The sequence below is a fragment of the Canis lupus genome, chromosome 11, assembly GCF_003254725.2.
Source record: "Canis lupus dingo isolate Sandy chromosome 11, ASM325472v2, whole genome shotgun sequence".
Classification (NCBI taxonomy): domain Eukaryota; kingdom Metazoa; phylum Chordata; class Mammalia; order Carnivora; family Canidae; genus Canis; species Canis lupus.
Genome location: NC_064253.1, coordinates 33,890,490 through 33,906,391, shown reverse-complemented (window position 1 = coordinate 33,906,391; position 15,902 = coordinate 33,890,490). Strand labels below are relative to the sequence as shown.

The 15,902-nt window shown below is 42.1% G+C and overlaps 1 long non-coding RNA gene across 10 annotated transcripts in view; it reads left to right on the top strand.

The window, feature by feature from the left end:
• LOC112649890 (uncharacterized) overlaps positions 1-15,902 on the top strand; it is a 179,197-nt gene that overhangs the window by 25,113 nt on the left and 138,182 nt on the right. The gene's annotated exons all lie outside the window — the stretch shown is intronic.

Here is a 15,902-nt window from a genome sequence, read left to right as displayed (position 1 = left end):
CCGTTAGAATGGGGGCAGGGAGAGAGGCTATGTGGAGAGAGGTTCAAGTCTTTCCAATGTACTGGAATTTAACTGGAATGAGTGAAGGCAATTTCATTTTAAAATCTTTCCCCCCTGTCACCTCATTAACACCTCCAGTGAAAGGCAGCTGTGAGACTGTTAACTCTTTGCTTGCACATTCTTGAAAGTGCTATTGGCTGGGAACTCTTGTCCTTGTGAGAAGACACCCTGCTGTCACCAATCTGGGTATCCGTAGCATTGAAATGGGGGTTTTTCCAAGACTCATATTTATACCCCAATAGTGCACCATTCCATAGAGTGAGACATGCATTTCTGCCAGATTTTGCATATTTCAAGCTACTACTCCATCAGCTGCAGTATGTTGGGTTTTTGGAACTTGGCTGCCTCAAATTCTTTTTGGAAATAAAGTGAGAACGTATGTGAACATTCATTAAGTTATTAACTCATTCATTTACTCATTCCCACTTTTAATAAATCACATTGGATGAGTGCCTATTACATGTCGGCAGCATGTCAGCATCGGGGTATAAGGGAAAATAAGACATTGTCCCTTCCCTCAAGGAGTTTGCAATTTAATGTGGGTTTGAGTCATTACCCCAATATAATATGGTGAAATTATGATAAAAGTGACAATGGGAGCACAAAGGGAGAAGCCATGAAGCAGAGTAGCCCAAGGGAGGTCAGAGAAGACAGAAGATACTTGAGTGATTTTGAAGGCTAAGTAGGAGATAGCTATATGGAAGGAGCTGAGATGGGAAAGCAACATGGGCAAAGTCAGGAGCAAATGGTTTTGGCATGATGCTAGAGACAAGCTTTGAGTACAGTGTAGTGAATATTGGTATAGTCGGTGCTGCTATATACAGCTCATACCCTCCCCCCTTCAGGATTTAAACATATGTTCTGCTGGGTGCTGGAAGGGGTGATGGCTCTAAGCTCTCAGCTGAACCTTTTTGGGAATTGCCCTCAACCAGCGGGAGCTGCTTTGTCCAAGTTTATATCCCTTCCCCTAAGACAGTATGTACCCAAGATATCATGGTATATAGACTAGTTCTCCTTACTTCATGGTAGACAAACTCTGAATATTTAACTCATTTCAAAAGCTCCCAATAAGATCTTCTGAAGCCTCTGCTACAACTGCACTGTAGTTCAATTTCTCTATCTAATCTTGCTTAGCACACTTCTCACAGCTGGTGTCTTCTGGGAAATGGAACAAGAAGCGATCAAAAAGTTCAGAGAAGTGGGTATGTTTGAGTGGAAATGTAAGGCTGGAGAACGTGTCAGCTAACTATAGTTACCAGGAGGGCCTGGTAGAAACCCCATTTACTTATCTGATGAGGAATATGCTGGTGAGACAGGCTCCAGCATCACTGAGAAACTCAGGGGATATTGTTAGAAAACCGGGTTAACTGATAGCACTGAGCATAGTAGAATTCCAAGTAATAGAGGTCAAGGATGACATTTGATATTGGGGGCAGTGATATTTCTATAATGAGTCATAAGATTGGAATGTCAGCTTGGTCAGGAAGCTATGGAGATGGTTGATAGAATATAGTGGCCCAAGGGCCAAAACAGATGGAAAGCCCAACAAGAGTATTGCTTAATCTACACAGTCAAAAGAAATCAAAGATGGATGATCAGAAGGTTGAGTGCAGCCAACTACCTTGCCTCGCCTCCAGACCTGAGACAGATTTTGGACCTGGAGCCCTGAGAGAAATGCTGAGTATACAGCAGGAACCTAAAGAGGAGGAAAAACTCAATCTTGGCTTATGTTTGGGTCAGCTCAACATGGGAATGCAAATTACTGTGGCTGCATTATAGCCCCATTCAGGAGGGAACTTAATGGGGCCATAGTGAGAAGAAACCCTTCCCCTTCCAAAAAGCAGAGCTTCTAATGGTGTACCTGGTCACCTATTTTCTGTGGGAATAGTGGTAGCATGAAATAAAAATATATACAAGCTCATGGGTAGTAGTGAATGGGTTGGTTGGTTGGTTGGTTGGTTGGTAAAGGGCATGAAAAGAGAAATGTTAGAAAATGTAGTGCAGATGATCTGGTGAAAAGGCCTGTGTACAGACCTATGGGATGGAGTACAAAGAATAAATACCCTTGTGGCACATGTTAAAGCCTCCAGAAAGCATCCACCAGGAAGAAGCTGTAAAGAAGTAACTAGAAAGAAGGGCTTCACCAGCTGATATTAACTCTCTCAACACAGTAGATGTGTTAATAAATAATTATATTAGAATGGACGAGGCTTTTCATGGACCTAATTGCATGGACCCCAACTCACCAAGGCTGACCTAGCTATTGCTGGTTAAATTCTACTGTGTCAGCAACATAGAGCAATGCTCAGCTGCTGACATAACAGAGTCCTTCCGGGACAGCAGGTATGTGTGGTAGCAAGTTTGTTGCATTGGAATCCTACTATCCTGAAGGGACGTCATTTACCTTGACTGGAATTGTCACATATTTATATGTGAGTTTGACTTAGTCATCATTACGATATACAGACACCAACAAGGAATCTCATACAATATCATGTAAGACCAAGGAGCACCTTTCAGCGAAGGGATGTGTGGTAGGATATGACCATGGAATACACTGGTTCTGTCACTCACCATACCCAGAAACTTCCAGCTTGACAGAATCATGCATTGGTCTACCTCAAGTAAAGCAGTAGTTTAGAGATGATACCCAGTAAGACTAGAGCCTCATCCTTTAGGATGTGCTATCCACTCTGTATCCATGATGATCAAATTCCTAGATTCATGTATTCTTCCTGTTGTAGTCAATTACAATAAATAAAATTCATGTATTCTTCCTGTTGTAATCAATTACAATAAATAAAATTACAACAGGAAGAATACATGAATCTAGGAATATATGAGTGGAAGTAGGGGTGGATTCTTTTCTCATCACTTCTAGGGACCCTCTTGGGAGATTTGCACTTTTTCTCTGTATAACATGGATCTGTGTATTGAGGATTCCTGGTTTTCAAGGGAGAAACACTTCCAACAGGAGACACAGCAAATGTCCAATTAAACTTTAGTCTATTGTTATCATTTGATCACCAGGGTTCCTTGTGTCAAGTGACAGACAAAAGAATGGAATCACCATCCTGCCAGGAGTAGTTGACCCTGATTATCAGGTGGAGGCAGGGACATTGTTATGTTAGAAATGCAGGGAACCATATGTTTTACCAGGTGACCCATGGAATATCTCATAGTACTCCCTTGCCCAAGGGACAAGTGCTATGGCAAAAGCCCAACAAAAGCCTGCAAACCAGAAACTCATACCTTTTAGGGATGAAGTTCTGAATCATTAAGCAATCTAGATCAGCAGAGGTGTTACCTGAGAATGAGGGGATTTAGAAAAGATGACAGAAGAGGGGATGCTAAAAACTAGATGCAGTAGTTGGGGCTGAAGTTTGTGTATTTTTTGGGGTAAGTTTCCTCAAGGGAAGAGACCAACCAGAATCTAGGATTTGCTGTTCTAAGAAGTTATTATAGAAGCAAGAGGGTCTGAGAGAAGCTGGGGGTGAACTGAAGTGGCTGCTGCTGTGATGTGTTTCCCAGATCTGTCTCCAAGGCTTAGGTGCTCATCCTCAATTCCTGGACATGTTGGTGGCTCTAGGCTGCTGACTGAACCCAGAATTAGGTATTTTCCTTAGCCAAAGACAGGACGCTCACTCATGTTTCCTTTTCTTCCCCAGGAGCAACTTGTAGGTAATGATTGGTCAATACGGAGGTCTAAATGTCTTATCTTTTTGCCTCAACAAGAAGAACCACTTCAAATTCAGGGCTTCCTCTACAAGTTCCTATGGCTTCTGTTACCACTGCATATAGTTCAAATTTTCCTCTGCAAAATCCTGCTGCCTTTACCCATCTTAATATTGAGTGTCCTTCCCAATAAACCTCCTGTGGATGGATGGATGGATAGATATCAGAGGATGGATAGAGAGATAGATAGATATCAGAGGCTCAGAATCTGATTCATAGGAAACCCAACCTATGACGAATGGGTATGTGTTAGGGTAAAGGTTATGCTATTCTATCAAAGAAAGCTAAACATAAAATAGCTTCAGTAAGGAAGAATGTTATATCTCTCCAATGTAAGAGTCTGGATGGTCTTGCGTGGCAAGCAACTCTGCTTCGTGTGATTATACAAGGACTCAGTTTCCTTCTATTCATTGTTTCATCACTCCTTTGACTGTTGCTTCATTTAGTTGGTTGAAGCCTATGTTCCAGGCCACAGGGATGGGAAAAGGAGTGTGGGAGAACACATGTGTGTTGCTTTAAAGCTCAAACCTGGGCTTCACATACCCTTTCTTCTTGCATCAGGAAGACTTAGTCATGGGTCATACCTAGCTATCAGGGATGCAGGAAAATGTAAGGTTTCTAACTAAAAGCCTCCCCTCAATGCTATAGAAGAAAGAAAGAACAAGTTTTAGGGGCAAAGCTTTCCGTATAGGTATGGAGGCAAGGGCGGGAAGCAGAAATTATTTCATGTATAAATAGAGTGCTAAGGTGAGGTTTTAGAACTTTCTTCTGAAAACTATGGAGGGCCATTACATATGGAAGGAGTTGGATAGCAAATAATCTGCCAGAGAGAATTTTATTGTGAGGTATGCCAAACAACTATATTCATCTTCATGTGGAAATGCTGTTTTGTCATGGTACCTTTTATAGCAGTTGTGATCTCTTGTCTGAGTATAGTTGATGTTTCTGTTCCCTACTACTCCTTATCTGAGGTAAAAAATGGATATTGCTCTGTCAGAACAACTGTGAATGAGTTGTTCTCAACTTTTCTTGGAAAGAAGAAGTAACAGAGCAGTTTCCTACTTCCTATTCCTCCAAAGCACAGGGTCAGGGGGAGGGTAAGTCTCATGAAGGATGAGACTTAGTGCATTTTAAAAAAAGTAGAATGTCTAAGAGATGGAGATGAGGTAGTGTGAAACAGAGAAAGCTAGAGTCTTTTAGGTCCGGTCAAGAGGTCTGAGCATGGCCTTGCCCTGGCTCTGCCTCTAGATTTATGATTTTTCCCAAATTGTTTGGTTTCTCTGGCATTCAACTCTAAATTAGGTTGTTAGACAAAGTAAACCGGATGGTTCCTTTCCATTTAGAAATGGACTTCCATTTGAATAGACATTAAAACTGAAGATTGGAACCAGAGTTGGAGCTCAAGAAATGTTTGTTGAATTTAATTAAATTTTTGTTTTTAATTTTAGCTAAGTAAATCATTGCTTGACCCTCAGCCCACATGGGAAGCCCACCCCCTAACATCAAAAGAGGAGCAACAACAAGCAATAGCCTACTGAGTGTTCTAAGATCTCTACTCTGCTGTCTGAGGAGATGAGTTTTATTTTTATCTGCCTGTTCCAGATGCCTGTTTCTCTGAATGATGAACCAAGAGAAGGCCCATGGACAGCCAATGGCCACCTGGAGTCTATCTCATATGTCACAAAGGTTTAGAGATAAGGAGTACCTAATGGAACATCTAATGTGCTCTTTTCCTCATGGTATTCTGATGTCTATAGGACAAGAATTATGAGAGATAGGCATTTCACCTAGAAGCAAGCCAGATCTCTCTGGGTTGGCATTTAGTTTGGACAGCAGAGCACATTCTCAGTTTCATGCGACTGCGTTGGGAGCGACAGACACATTTCTGGGCCTGGTTCACAAAGGAAGAACAGTGGTTATCATCTACAATAGCAGTGGCTTCAGGAGCCAATGACAAGAGTGAGGGACTGAGGGGGAAGGCAACCAGCTATGTTGAAAATTCACTAGAACGCCAGGACTCACATTGGCAAAAAGAACCACATGACCTCCGGTGACCACTTGTGACTGTGACACTTCAATTTCTACATCTTAAAAAGTAAAGTAGCACCTGCTAGAGGCTCAGTCTTCACTGATTTAATAAACCCTAGCTGTCGTCTGAAGGGCCAGAGTTACACACTTGTGATTAGCGTCAATGGGTAGTAAGGTGCGTGCGCGAGGTGGCAATGCTTTGATGGCAAGTCCTTCCTTTTCAGTTACTTTTGAAAGGCCAATTTACTTAGAAAGTTGAATTTCCCCCCGATTAGTGGTCACGTCAGCACTTAAAATGCTAGCAGGGGGAACGAATCAGTATCATGTTTGTCTTTAACACGGGAGACAGAGGACACCTGGCCCTCTGTTATTACTGGGACACCGTCCGAGAGTCAACCCGGGGCACAATACACTTCTTATGCTGAAGCAGAATCCATCTGTACTCGACAGGAGGAAGACAAAAGAGGATTGTTAGCACTTAAAGGCACCTTGACAGAGTCATACCGCTTGACTCCTTTATTAATTGCCCCATCTGCTAAGTGAGAGCTCTCTGACACAGGTTGGTGCAGAACTCTTAAAGCCCTTCGTCTGCTTCCTATTGGTCCCACCTGTGTTTGGGTTTGTTCTCAGTGGGCAGAGATTCCAGGGAGAAAATGAACCGCTGCAGATCGATTGCAGTATCAGTCATGCAGAAGACGTGGTGAAGCGTGGCATTTGATTTTGATCTGGTTTTAACCCTTGCAGGGCAGTTGTCCCGGCTTCCCTGGCTTTTGTTTGCCTCGGATTGTGTTCAAGGCCTTGGGGACTAACGGTGAAGGGAGAAGACGCAGCACGCTGCCCTCAATTTAGGAAATACACCATTTCCCCTTTAAGTCACTCAGACCTCCCAACCTTTCCGTGGCTGTCTGCGACAGAGCGATAGGACAAGCCAGAAAGCAGTAGCGTGTGCATGTGTGCGTGTGTGTGTGTGTGTGTGTGTGTGTGTGTGTTATTGCTGCCACGAAAAGATATGCCTTGTTTTTGCAGCCAGTGATAATTCTCAACGAAAGTGCACGGCCGGTGCAGCAGAGGCTGGGCCCGCGCTGACAAAAGACAGACCGACCAAACTCGATGGTTGACTTAGGCGACCGTTCCCCCCAGTCCGATTTGTCTTTGTCCTTGCCTTTCTTATTTTGTTTTAAAAGAGATTCAGGGAGATTGAGTTAAGGATGTGGTGTCGATTTCAGCCTCAGTTTTGCAATTTCGGCATTGAGCCTGGATTGTGTTACAGCCGTCGCGATGCCGGGATGTTTTTTTCTGCACCGTTTGGAGATAGAGGAGAGAAACAGGAAAAGGTGTGGTGTCTCCTCTCCAAGTTCCTTTATAGTGGGGGCTGGGGTTTGCATGGTTGTGTGTGTGTGTGTGTGTGTGTGTGTGTGTGTGTGTGCAGGAGACAGAGACAGAGAGAGAGAGAGAGAGAGAGAGAGAGAGACAGAGACAGAGAGAAGAGAAGGGAAAAGAGACAAGTGCCGCACGGCCAAACAAAACTTTTGCCACTTGATTATGCAACTTATCTTCTCAATAAGAATATTTGAGCTCCCTGCCTTTTGCTGAAACTCCAGGAACCTAAAGACAGGGATGGTGTAGAGAGGACTGAGCTCACATCTCACCCTACAGCTGGGGGGAGGCAGGTTCAAGAATGACTTATTTGCAGCTTTCTTGGCCCTTGAATGCACAGTTTCTGTCCTATCCACCACTGCCCCCCTTTTTTTTTAAAGATTCTGAGCCCTGCTCTGTTGGCTAAAGTGGGCCTGTCCCTCTCCTATTCCGTCCCTCCTGGAAGGGAGAACTGCAATCCTTGGAGCTTTCACTCTTGGAAGCAGTGGAAAACCCAGTCTCAGTTGGCTTGTGTAACAAGGTGTCTTATAAGTTCACATCAAAGTGTGGGGACAGGGCTGGCTTTGGTCATGATGGAACCGAGTGACTCAAAGATCCTCAAGACCTGGCCCATTTCCATCTTTGGCACATCTCAACTTTTTTCTAAGTCTGCCTTCTTTCTCAAACACTCCATGTTGGCCTGGTGACCAAATTAGTTGCTTCCAATGTCATGTCTGCATGGAAGGAGAAACTGGTGTTCCCCTAGTAGCTCCAGAAAATGTCTCCCCAGGCCCAGTTTAGACTGGTTCACATGCACGGCCATGGACCAGCTCTGTGGCCAGAGGAGTGGTGAGACCAAGGCTGAAGTGATCATGTTCTCAAGGCTGGAGTACAAGGAGCCTGAAGTTCATCCAGGAGAAGGGGGTTTCTAGGAGAAAGATCTGGGTACCCTTGCTAAAGAAAGAGGGAACAGAGGCTGTTTGTCTAAACAACAGTCCAAAAGTTATCCATTGCAGGGCAGGAGGCTTAGATGTTGAAAGGGGAAAAATAGTAATGTGGTCAGTCAGTTCCATAATGTGTGCATGTACGTGTGTATGTGTGTGAGCCTATGTGTGTGTCTGTGTTGGTAAGGCTGCTGGCCCAACACACTGGCTTTGGAATCGGATGCCCTGGGCCCAAATCCTAAATCCAGCACTAACGAATTTGTGGACTTTTTGATGAGCTACTTAAAGCTTTGGTTTGGCTTTATTTTACAAAGATTTGGGGTGGAGTTAACTCAGCATTGTTTCCGAAGAGATAAGGAAGTACTTTGTCAACGACCTCATTTGTCTGTCTTTGCTTCCTTCTGCCACAAATAAAAAGAGTATCTCAGGATGACTAAGTAACTGCTGAAAAAGACTTGATGTTCTCTCGGCTAATATCTTGAGGGTTGCCCAAGATTCTCCTTTTCTGAGTGACCCCCTGTTCCAGAAGGAGAAACTGCTCTTCCTTCCTAGATATATCTTCTCCACTGTCCAAGACCCATCTTGGGACAATAAGTTCTGCCTGAGTGGACCCAGAATGATTGTATGCATACGAAGAATGAGATGATTTGTCTTTTCAGTGAAAACAGCTTTTGTTGCACGGAGTTTATGCCCTGCCGCAGGAATCTATTAGTCCACAAAACTTTCACCTTCCCACAAATGTTTCAACAGCTGGGACGCAAAGTCCCATTCAGAGACAAATGTGCACACCACATTTACAATCTGAAATTCAATCTTTGAGCATCACTTGATTAGAATGAACATTATGGTGCATTGTAATTCTTTTCATTTAAATAGCAGCCAATAAATTTATACCATAACCCATCCCCCATCCCAGAGCCTATTCAAAAAGGTTTCAGTTAATGCAATTTTAACCAGCTGACATCTAAATATTTACCAAGCTCTTCAGGTGCCCAAGGCAAGCATACCCCAGTATTTACAGGGCTGGTATACACACACACACACACACACACACACACGCACACACGAAGTCACACACACATTTTTGTGGAAGTTAAGAACACATTTCTGATTCTGTTCTTAAAGACCGCTTCAGTGTCTTGCTACCCCAGTACCATCTCCCCTGAGAGTTCATCTCTGTTAAGCAATTAGCACAGTAGGAGCTCAAAAAATTGAGCTATATTTAAATGATTGTAGTTATTATATGATATTAATTATTAAGCAGTATCTTTGGTAATGTTAATTCTATTGTGCTTTTTATTTTTCTAAACTAGGAAGTTCTTACACGTTTAGATCAACTGCTCAGGTCATCTCTTTGACCCAAAGAGAGTAAAGGCATTGATTATTGTTCCTACAAATTAATCAAGAGTTAATACACAATTTTTTTGGGATGTTTACAAACTTCTTTTCCAGAAAGTTCCATATACTCTAGAAAATGTGCCTTCTAGCAAAGTATGGGTCCTGCTGAATGAATATTGCTCCCCTGCCCAGTCCCATTGAGGACACTGCTGATCCCACCTGCTCCTTTCCCCCTCTTTTACAGAGTATGTATCACTAATGTACAGTATCATTGACTTTTCTGATCACATGTATTGTTCTTTGTTGGCCTTTCTCTTCCAGAATGTAAGCTCCATGAAGGCGGATCCTTTGTTTCTTTTGTTGACTGATGTGTCCCAGTCACCTTCAGCCCCATTTCTTTCTACCCTAAATAACATTTTTTTTTAATGCAACAGTATAGGTTTATAGTGTATCTGAGATGAGAGCAACTCTATTTCTGGTAAGAGAGGAACTGGAATGTTGACCTTGGCCAGCCTTCTCTTATGACCATCCTATGCATACCATGAACTTTTCCTACGTTGCTCATTTGTGAATGGCAACGATTCTAAACTTGTCCTTATGGGACTCAGACCACAGAATGAGAAGGCTGACTGCCCGAATCCCCTCGATCAAATAACTCCCTGGTGTGTTGATTGTGGAGTACGAACTGAATAGATAAAAGAGAGAAAATGCCGTAGTGGCTTTCATCACCCAAACTCAAAACTTTTTAAGTTTATGGACATCATCTTGGTCTCCTCTACTTTGGGAGACATCAGGGTTCTCTAGTGCTTCCTTCCCTACATCTTCCCTGTACTAATTTCTTAGGATAGCTGCTGACTTGCATGTGACAAAACTCCAAAGGAATGATAGTTTAACTGAGATAATAGGGCACTTTTTCTGACATAAGAATTAAGCAGTGGTAGGAAGGGTGGGATTGTGGCACCATGGGGCTGCAGGTCTCTCTCAGCTCTACTATATCCAATGCATGGCCCTTGTCTTCATGATCCAAGGTGGTGGCTGAGTGTGAGTCTGCATATCTGTGCTTTAGGCTGACAGTACTATGAAAAAGCAAGGAAAAGGGGAGCAAAGGAAGCTCCCATGTAACACTTCTGCTGTAGTTGAACGATCAGAACTTAGTCTGATGTACATAACTATACACAAGGGAGGTTTAGAAATGGATGGCCATGGCATCAGAACATTTGGGGGTTTCTATTAAGAAAGGAGAGAATGGAAAATGAGGTAGGCAATTAGCATTCTCAGTCCAAACTACCTCTATAGTACTTATGAATGAGACCTTAGATTATTACAATCACTTATGAAGTGCCTCTACTTTCTTCTCCGGAAGTTTAGAATGCCAACCTATTTTTTTTTTTTTTTTTTTTTTTTTTTTAGAGAATACTCTCTTCATTTCATTCCAGAGCTCAAGTGCTTCAATAATTCTTAATTAATAACTGGATAAAGTCCAATCTCACTAGCCTGAAATTTCAGGAAGTAGCATTGTATGACAGGAAGAATTTGGCTTAGAAACCACCCCTAAAACAAAAAAAAACCCAAATCCAATAATTATTACTTCTCATGGTCTTGCATGTTGGGTGAGTGGTTCCTCTGCTAGATTCACCTAGGCTCACCTGTACAGTGCATTCAGCTGGAGGGATGGCTGGACTGGAAAGTCCCAGATGTGCCCACTTATATCTGGGAAGATGTACTGTCTATATAGGCTATGATGCCTCAGCTCTGCTCCATGTGGCATCTCATCCTCCAGGAGGCTAGGCCAGCTACCTTATATTGTCCTCTTAGGGTAACGTTTCTATGGACAAAAACCAAAGTGGCAAGGTCTCTTAAGACCTAGCCTTGGGAGTCATGTAATATCACTTTTGCCATATTTCTGTCACAAATCCAGTCCTGATTCAGAGGATGAAGAAATAGACCACATTTCTTTTTGGAAAGAGAGGCAAAGACATACTGAAATGGGGAATGCTTTCCAGGATAGCAGGAATTTGTGGTCATTTTCTTTTGCAATTGACCATAACATCCCTGTGATCTTTAACAAACCATTTCACATGGTTGAAACCTCAGTTTCCCCATTCAGAAAATAGGCAATATAATCATAATCATCTCTAGGGTACTTTGAGGTGTAAGTGCCTTTTAAAGTGCCTCAAGGCACCTGGATGGCTCAGTTGGGTAAGGTGCTTGACTGTTGATCCTCAGCTTAGGTCTTGATTGACCTGAGGGTCAATCTCAGCGTCATGAGTTCAGGACCTGCATTGGGCTCTGTGCTGGACATGGAGCTTATGTAAAAAAATTGAAAATAATGTGGCTCAAGTAAGACATTCAGTCCATATGAATTCTTCCTCCATTCAAAATTCTCCCGGGTACCAGTGACCATGTGAACACTACACTCCTGCTAATCTCCTCATGGTCCTCTGAAACCCCAATGATGTTCCCGCTGAGTGTTTCTGCCATTTTCTTTACATGAAACATCCTCCCCACCCCCCACTTCATTTCTTAGTCTACAAAACTTTATCCATATTTCAGGATATTGAGTCTCATTTCCTTCATCACCTCTTGACACTTCTGGCCTCCATGATTTCTTAGCTTTCTAAATTCCTAGCAGCCTTTGTGATTTACACCACTCTTTAGTCATTTGATTGTATGGGGTCCTGTGACATTGCATTGCTTTATGGAGTTATTTAATCTTAATACTCTTCACCTTTCCAACTATATGTTGCAAAATATTTCGTAAAACCCTAAAGGATGGAGAATGTAGGACAGAATGGTGAAATACATATAGATGTGAATTAGTCTTACGGCCCCAGTTTCAGTCTTAAATACTTATGAGCTGGGTAGACATAAGTAAGTCATTTAACTTTTCTGAACCTTACTTTCAGAATCATTAAAAAGATAATATTCTGGGCTTGCTTAGCAATACTGTTGTAAGGATCTGATAAGATTATACACAGGGACATTCTTTAAATATTGTAAAATATCATATAAATATTTGGCCTGTTGTAATATGTTTAATGAACATTTGTTGATTAAATACTAAATAAACATGAAACATGGGAAACTAGATCTATTGAGTTTATTTGTGCAGGAACATGGATATTCTTTTAATTTACCCCTAAAAAGGAAACCAGAATACCATGGTTTTGGCAACATCAATTTAATGGGTTCCAGTTGAATGACTCCACCATGTCCAATTATAATTCCAGTTTTCAATACAGTTTAGCAAGAGAGAAATCATGAGCAGAGGTCCAATATTATTCTAAAATAGTTTCTATTGCAAAGTTGCTTTCAGAGGGAACATTTTGGAGGAGATTGTTTGGTTCAACTGTTTCATAAGTGAGACGGTAATGTGGTTACAATTGAGTTAACTCTTAAGCACATCAGGGAGAAATTTTGTTTTGCTTACAGCACCACATGAAGCTCTCCCATCCTAGCTCCAATGCAAATGCGGTAGATTAAGTCCATCAGAGCTAGGTTAGAATTGCAAGATTGTAGCATGTCAGGCTCCATGCAAAACTATCACATGCAGACCAAGAGAATTGCCTGTTTATATTAGTTTTAAGTATTTCCAGGGATAGAGAGCTAAGAACATTCGGTGTCTATCACATTTATCTTCAAGAAGGTCATCTTGTTGAACACCAACTCTCACTGCAACGTGAGATATTTTTCCTTGTGCTGTCCCAAATGGGGATGGTGAACAGCTGGCCAATGTCATTTTTATGACAATTTTCATACACTTGAATTCAGTTGATAAGTTGTCTCTCTTATTTTCCTTCATCCCAGCTTTCTTAACCTTCCTGGAGAGGTCCTGTTTTTCTTCCCCAAAATCATTTTTATTGCCATTTTCAGGTCTCAGAGAAGTCAGGCCTCAAACTGGACAGAAAAATCAAGTAAGTCCCGGCTAGCATTTGTAATGACATTACTTCCTGTCTTTCCTTTGTGACACTGATTGCAATATGTCCTGGCATCATATATTTTACTGTTGAATCAAATTCATGTCATGGACTACAACATCTTTCTTTCTTAGAAAATGGTTCTTCAATGTTTTTCTTGATGTGTTTTAGAAGTGATACACATTCATTGTTTGCTATTTAGAATATCACACACAAAAGAAAAGGTAAAATTTACTTGTAATCCCTCTGTTCAGGGACAGCCCCCATTAAGATTTTGGCTTTTCAGTCTTCAGGGCAGTGAAGGTTGACCTCATCCCTTCTGGCACTGCTGCCTTTTTGCTGCTGGGGTCCTTTGTCTCTGCCATGGGAGACTTGCTATGATCTCAGATAGCCATGGCTCTTGGTAGTAGAAGAATGGACTGATGAGGAATTAGCTATTCTCAGGAACAAAAAGGTATTAAATTAAATTCTGCAGATGTCAGAAAACTAGTACTGTTTCTACTGAGGGAGCCTGTAAGTATTAAATCCAAGTGTGTGTGTGTGTGTGTGTGTGTGTGTTTGTGTGTATAAGCATATATATTACATCTAATTCTTAGAAATGTGTCTGGAACACATAAGAGCTGAATAAATATTAAATACTGTTATTTCAGTTGTAGTAACTATTATTCTTCCTATTGCTGTCATCATAGTCTTTGGCATCATCATTATTAAATGCTTCCTGTAAGCTGGGCCTGGCTCTGGACCCCAGGACACTATAGTAGATCCTAGCCCTCCAGAATGACTTGGTTTGGTAAGTGTGATAGACACACTTTTACAATTGTGGTCTCAAACAGGTCTAAACCAGAACAAAACAAAACACCCAAACAAGCAAACCCCCTTTTACCTCTGTTAGCTTCTTAGCCACCCCCACCAATACCACCAAATATGTAGCTCTAGGCTTAGGCAAGTAGAATGCATGAAGTTTCTTAATGATCCTTTGGTCATTCTCTGTCCTTCTACAGTTATTTATCTATTTCAGATTTCATTATGTCACTCATTATTTCACCACCCTCGACTGTTTCCATAAAGTAAAGAAGCTCTTCAGGATCCTATGTTTTTGGTGTTAATCTGTCATCAACTTCTTCACTCACTCATTCAAAAAGGAGGCACATCCCTTGTTTACTCACTTTTGGTGGCTGTCAAGAAATGGTCCTATGACCCTCATGATATTGGCAATACAGCATTTGCTTTTTTAAGACATCAAAACAAATGGTCGATCTTGTCAAAGCAGTGAAACCAATTGATCAAATTGCCTTTCAACTGTAGGACATAATTAGCATTGTTGTGTTCGATTTGGCATTCTTTGAATTTCCCCCATGTGACTTGATAGATCTCTTCTTGAGAATTGTCTTCATTTTAAGCCATTCTGTTCTTATAGACATTTGACCATTTACACAGGTTGATTGAAATGGTGCATGGTCTACTCTGTATCCTTTCTTTCCTCGATTGTGTCAGCTATCACATCGTGCAAATTAGGGCATTCCATTACAGAGGAAGGGTCTTGATCTTCTGGGAAGCGGTTGAAGAACTGAAATAAAGTCCATATTTACTCGATAGGAAATTCCTCTCATTCCCTCTTCCTCTCCCTCACTCTCTTTTTCCCCTGGGTGTGTCTGTGTTTTCATGTTTATGAAGAATGGCTGGATAGAAAGAGGAGTGGTGGTAGGTGGATGGGTGAGCAGACATATGTTTTTCAATCTCCACAATGTCTAGCGGTTCATATTGGGACCCCATTTTACAAATGACAAAACTTAGATGGAAGAGGATGATTAACTCGCCAAGGTCACATAACCTCCCAGTGGAAGAGCCAAGGTCAAAACCACACTAGTCTTACTCCTTAGTACAGTGGCTCCTTTTCCAAGAAGCAAAGTCCAAATCTCACAGAGGGTCCCATCTCCTGCCTCCTCTGGTGTGGTGGCTTGTTTGGAGAAGGTGTTAAGAAAATATGCACAAGACGGCTCTGAAGAAAAAGAGGGGAAAGCATGTTTTAAAAGATGCCCGTTGATGAGGAGTCCAGGGAATTGCGGAATCCAATACCTCGAGTGGAAAATCCAAAGCAATTACATCTGTGAGTGTTAAAAACGTGTTGTGTGCTTTCTTTCTCTGCCGAAGGAGAAGGCTGTTTACATTATGGGAGATTGTTCCACTCTGTCCCAAAGAGCTTGTTAAGGGTGACAGACAGGTTTGTTGCTCGAATGCGCACTCCAAATTAGATGAATGGAGGAATTATGAAGCAATCAAACGGCAAGGCTTTTAGCAGACCACAGTACATTGCCCTTTTTTGCTACCCCTAGGCCTGTTAGCATAAAAGAGGCTATAAAGATAAAGTGCACAATATTATTCAAGTCTGAGTTCAACAAACACGGGCAGCTGGCGCTTCATGGCAACTGTCCCCAGGATGGCTCAAAGCCGCTTTGCCTCCCCCACACTCGGAGGGAGCCGCACCTCTGCCGGCCTTGCCAGGATGGCATTGGGGCCCTTGCGT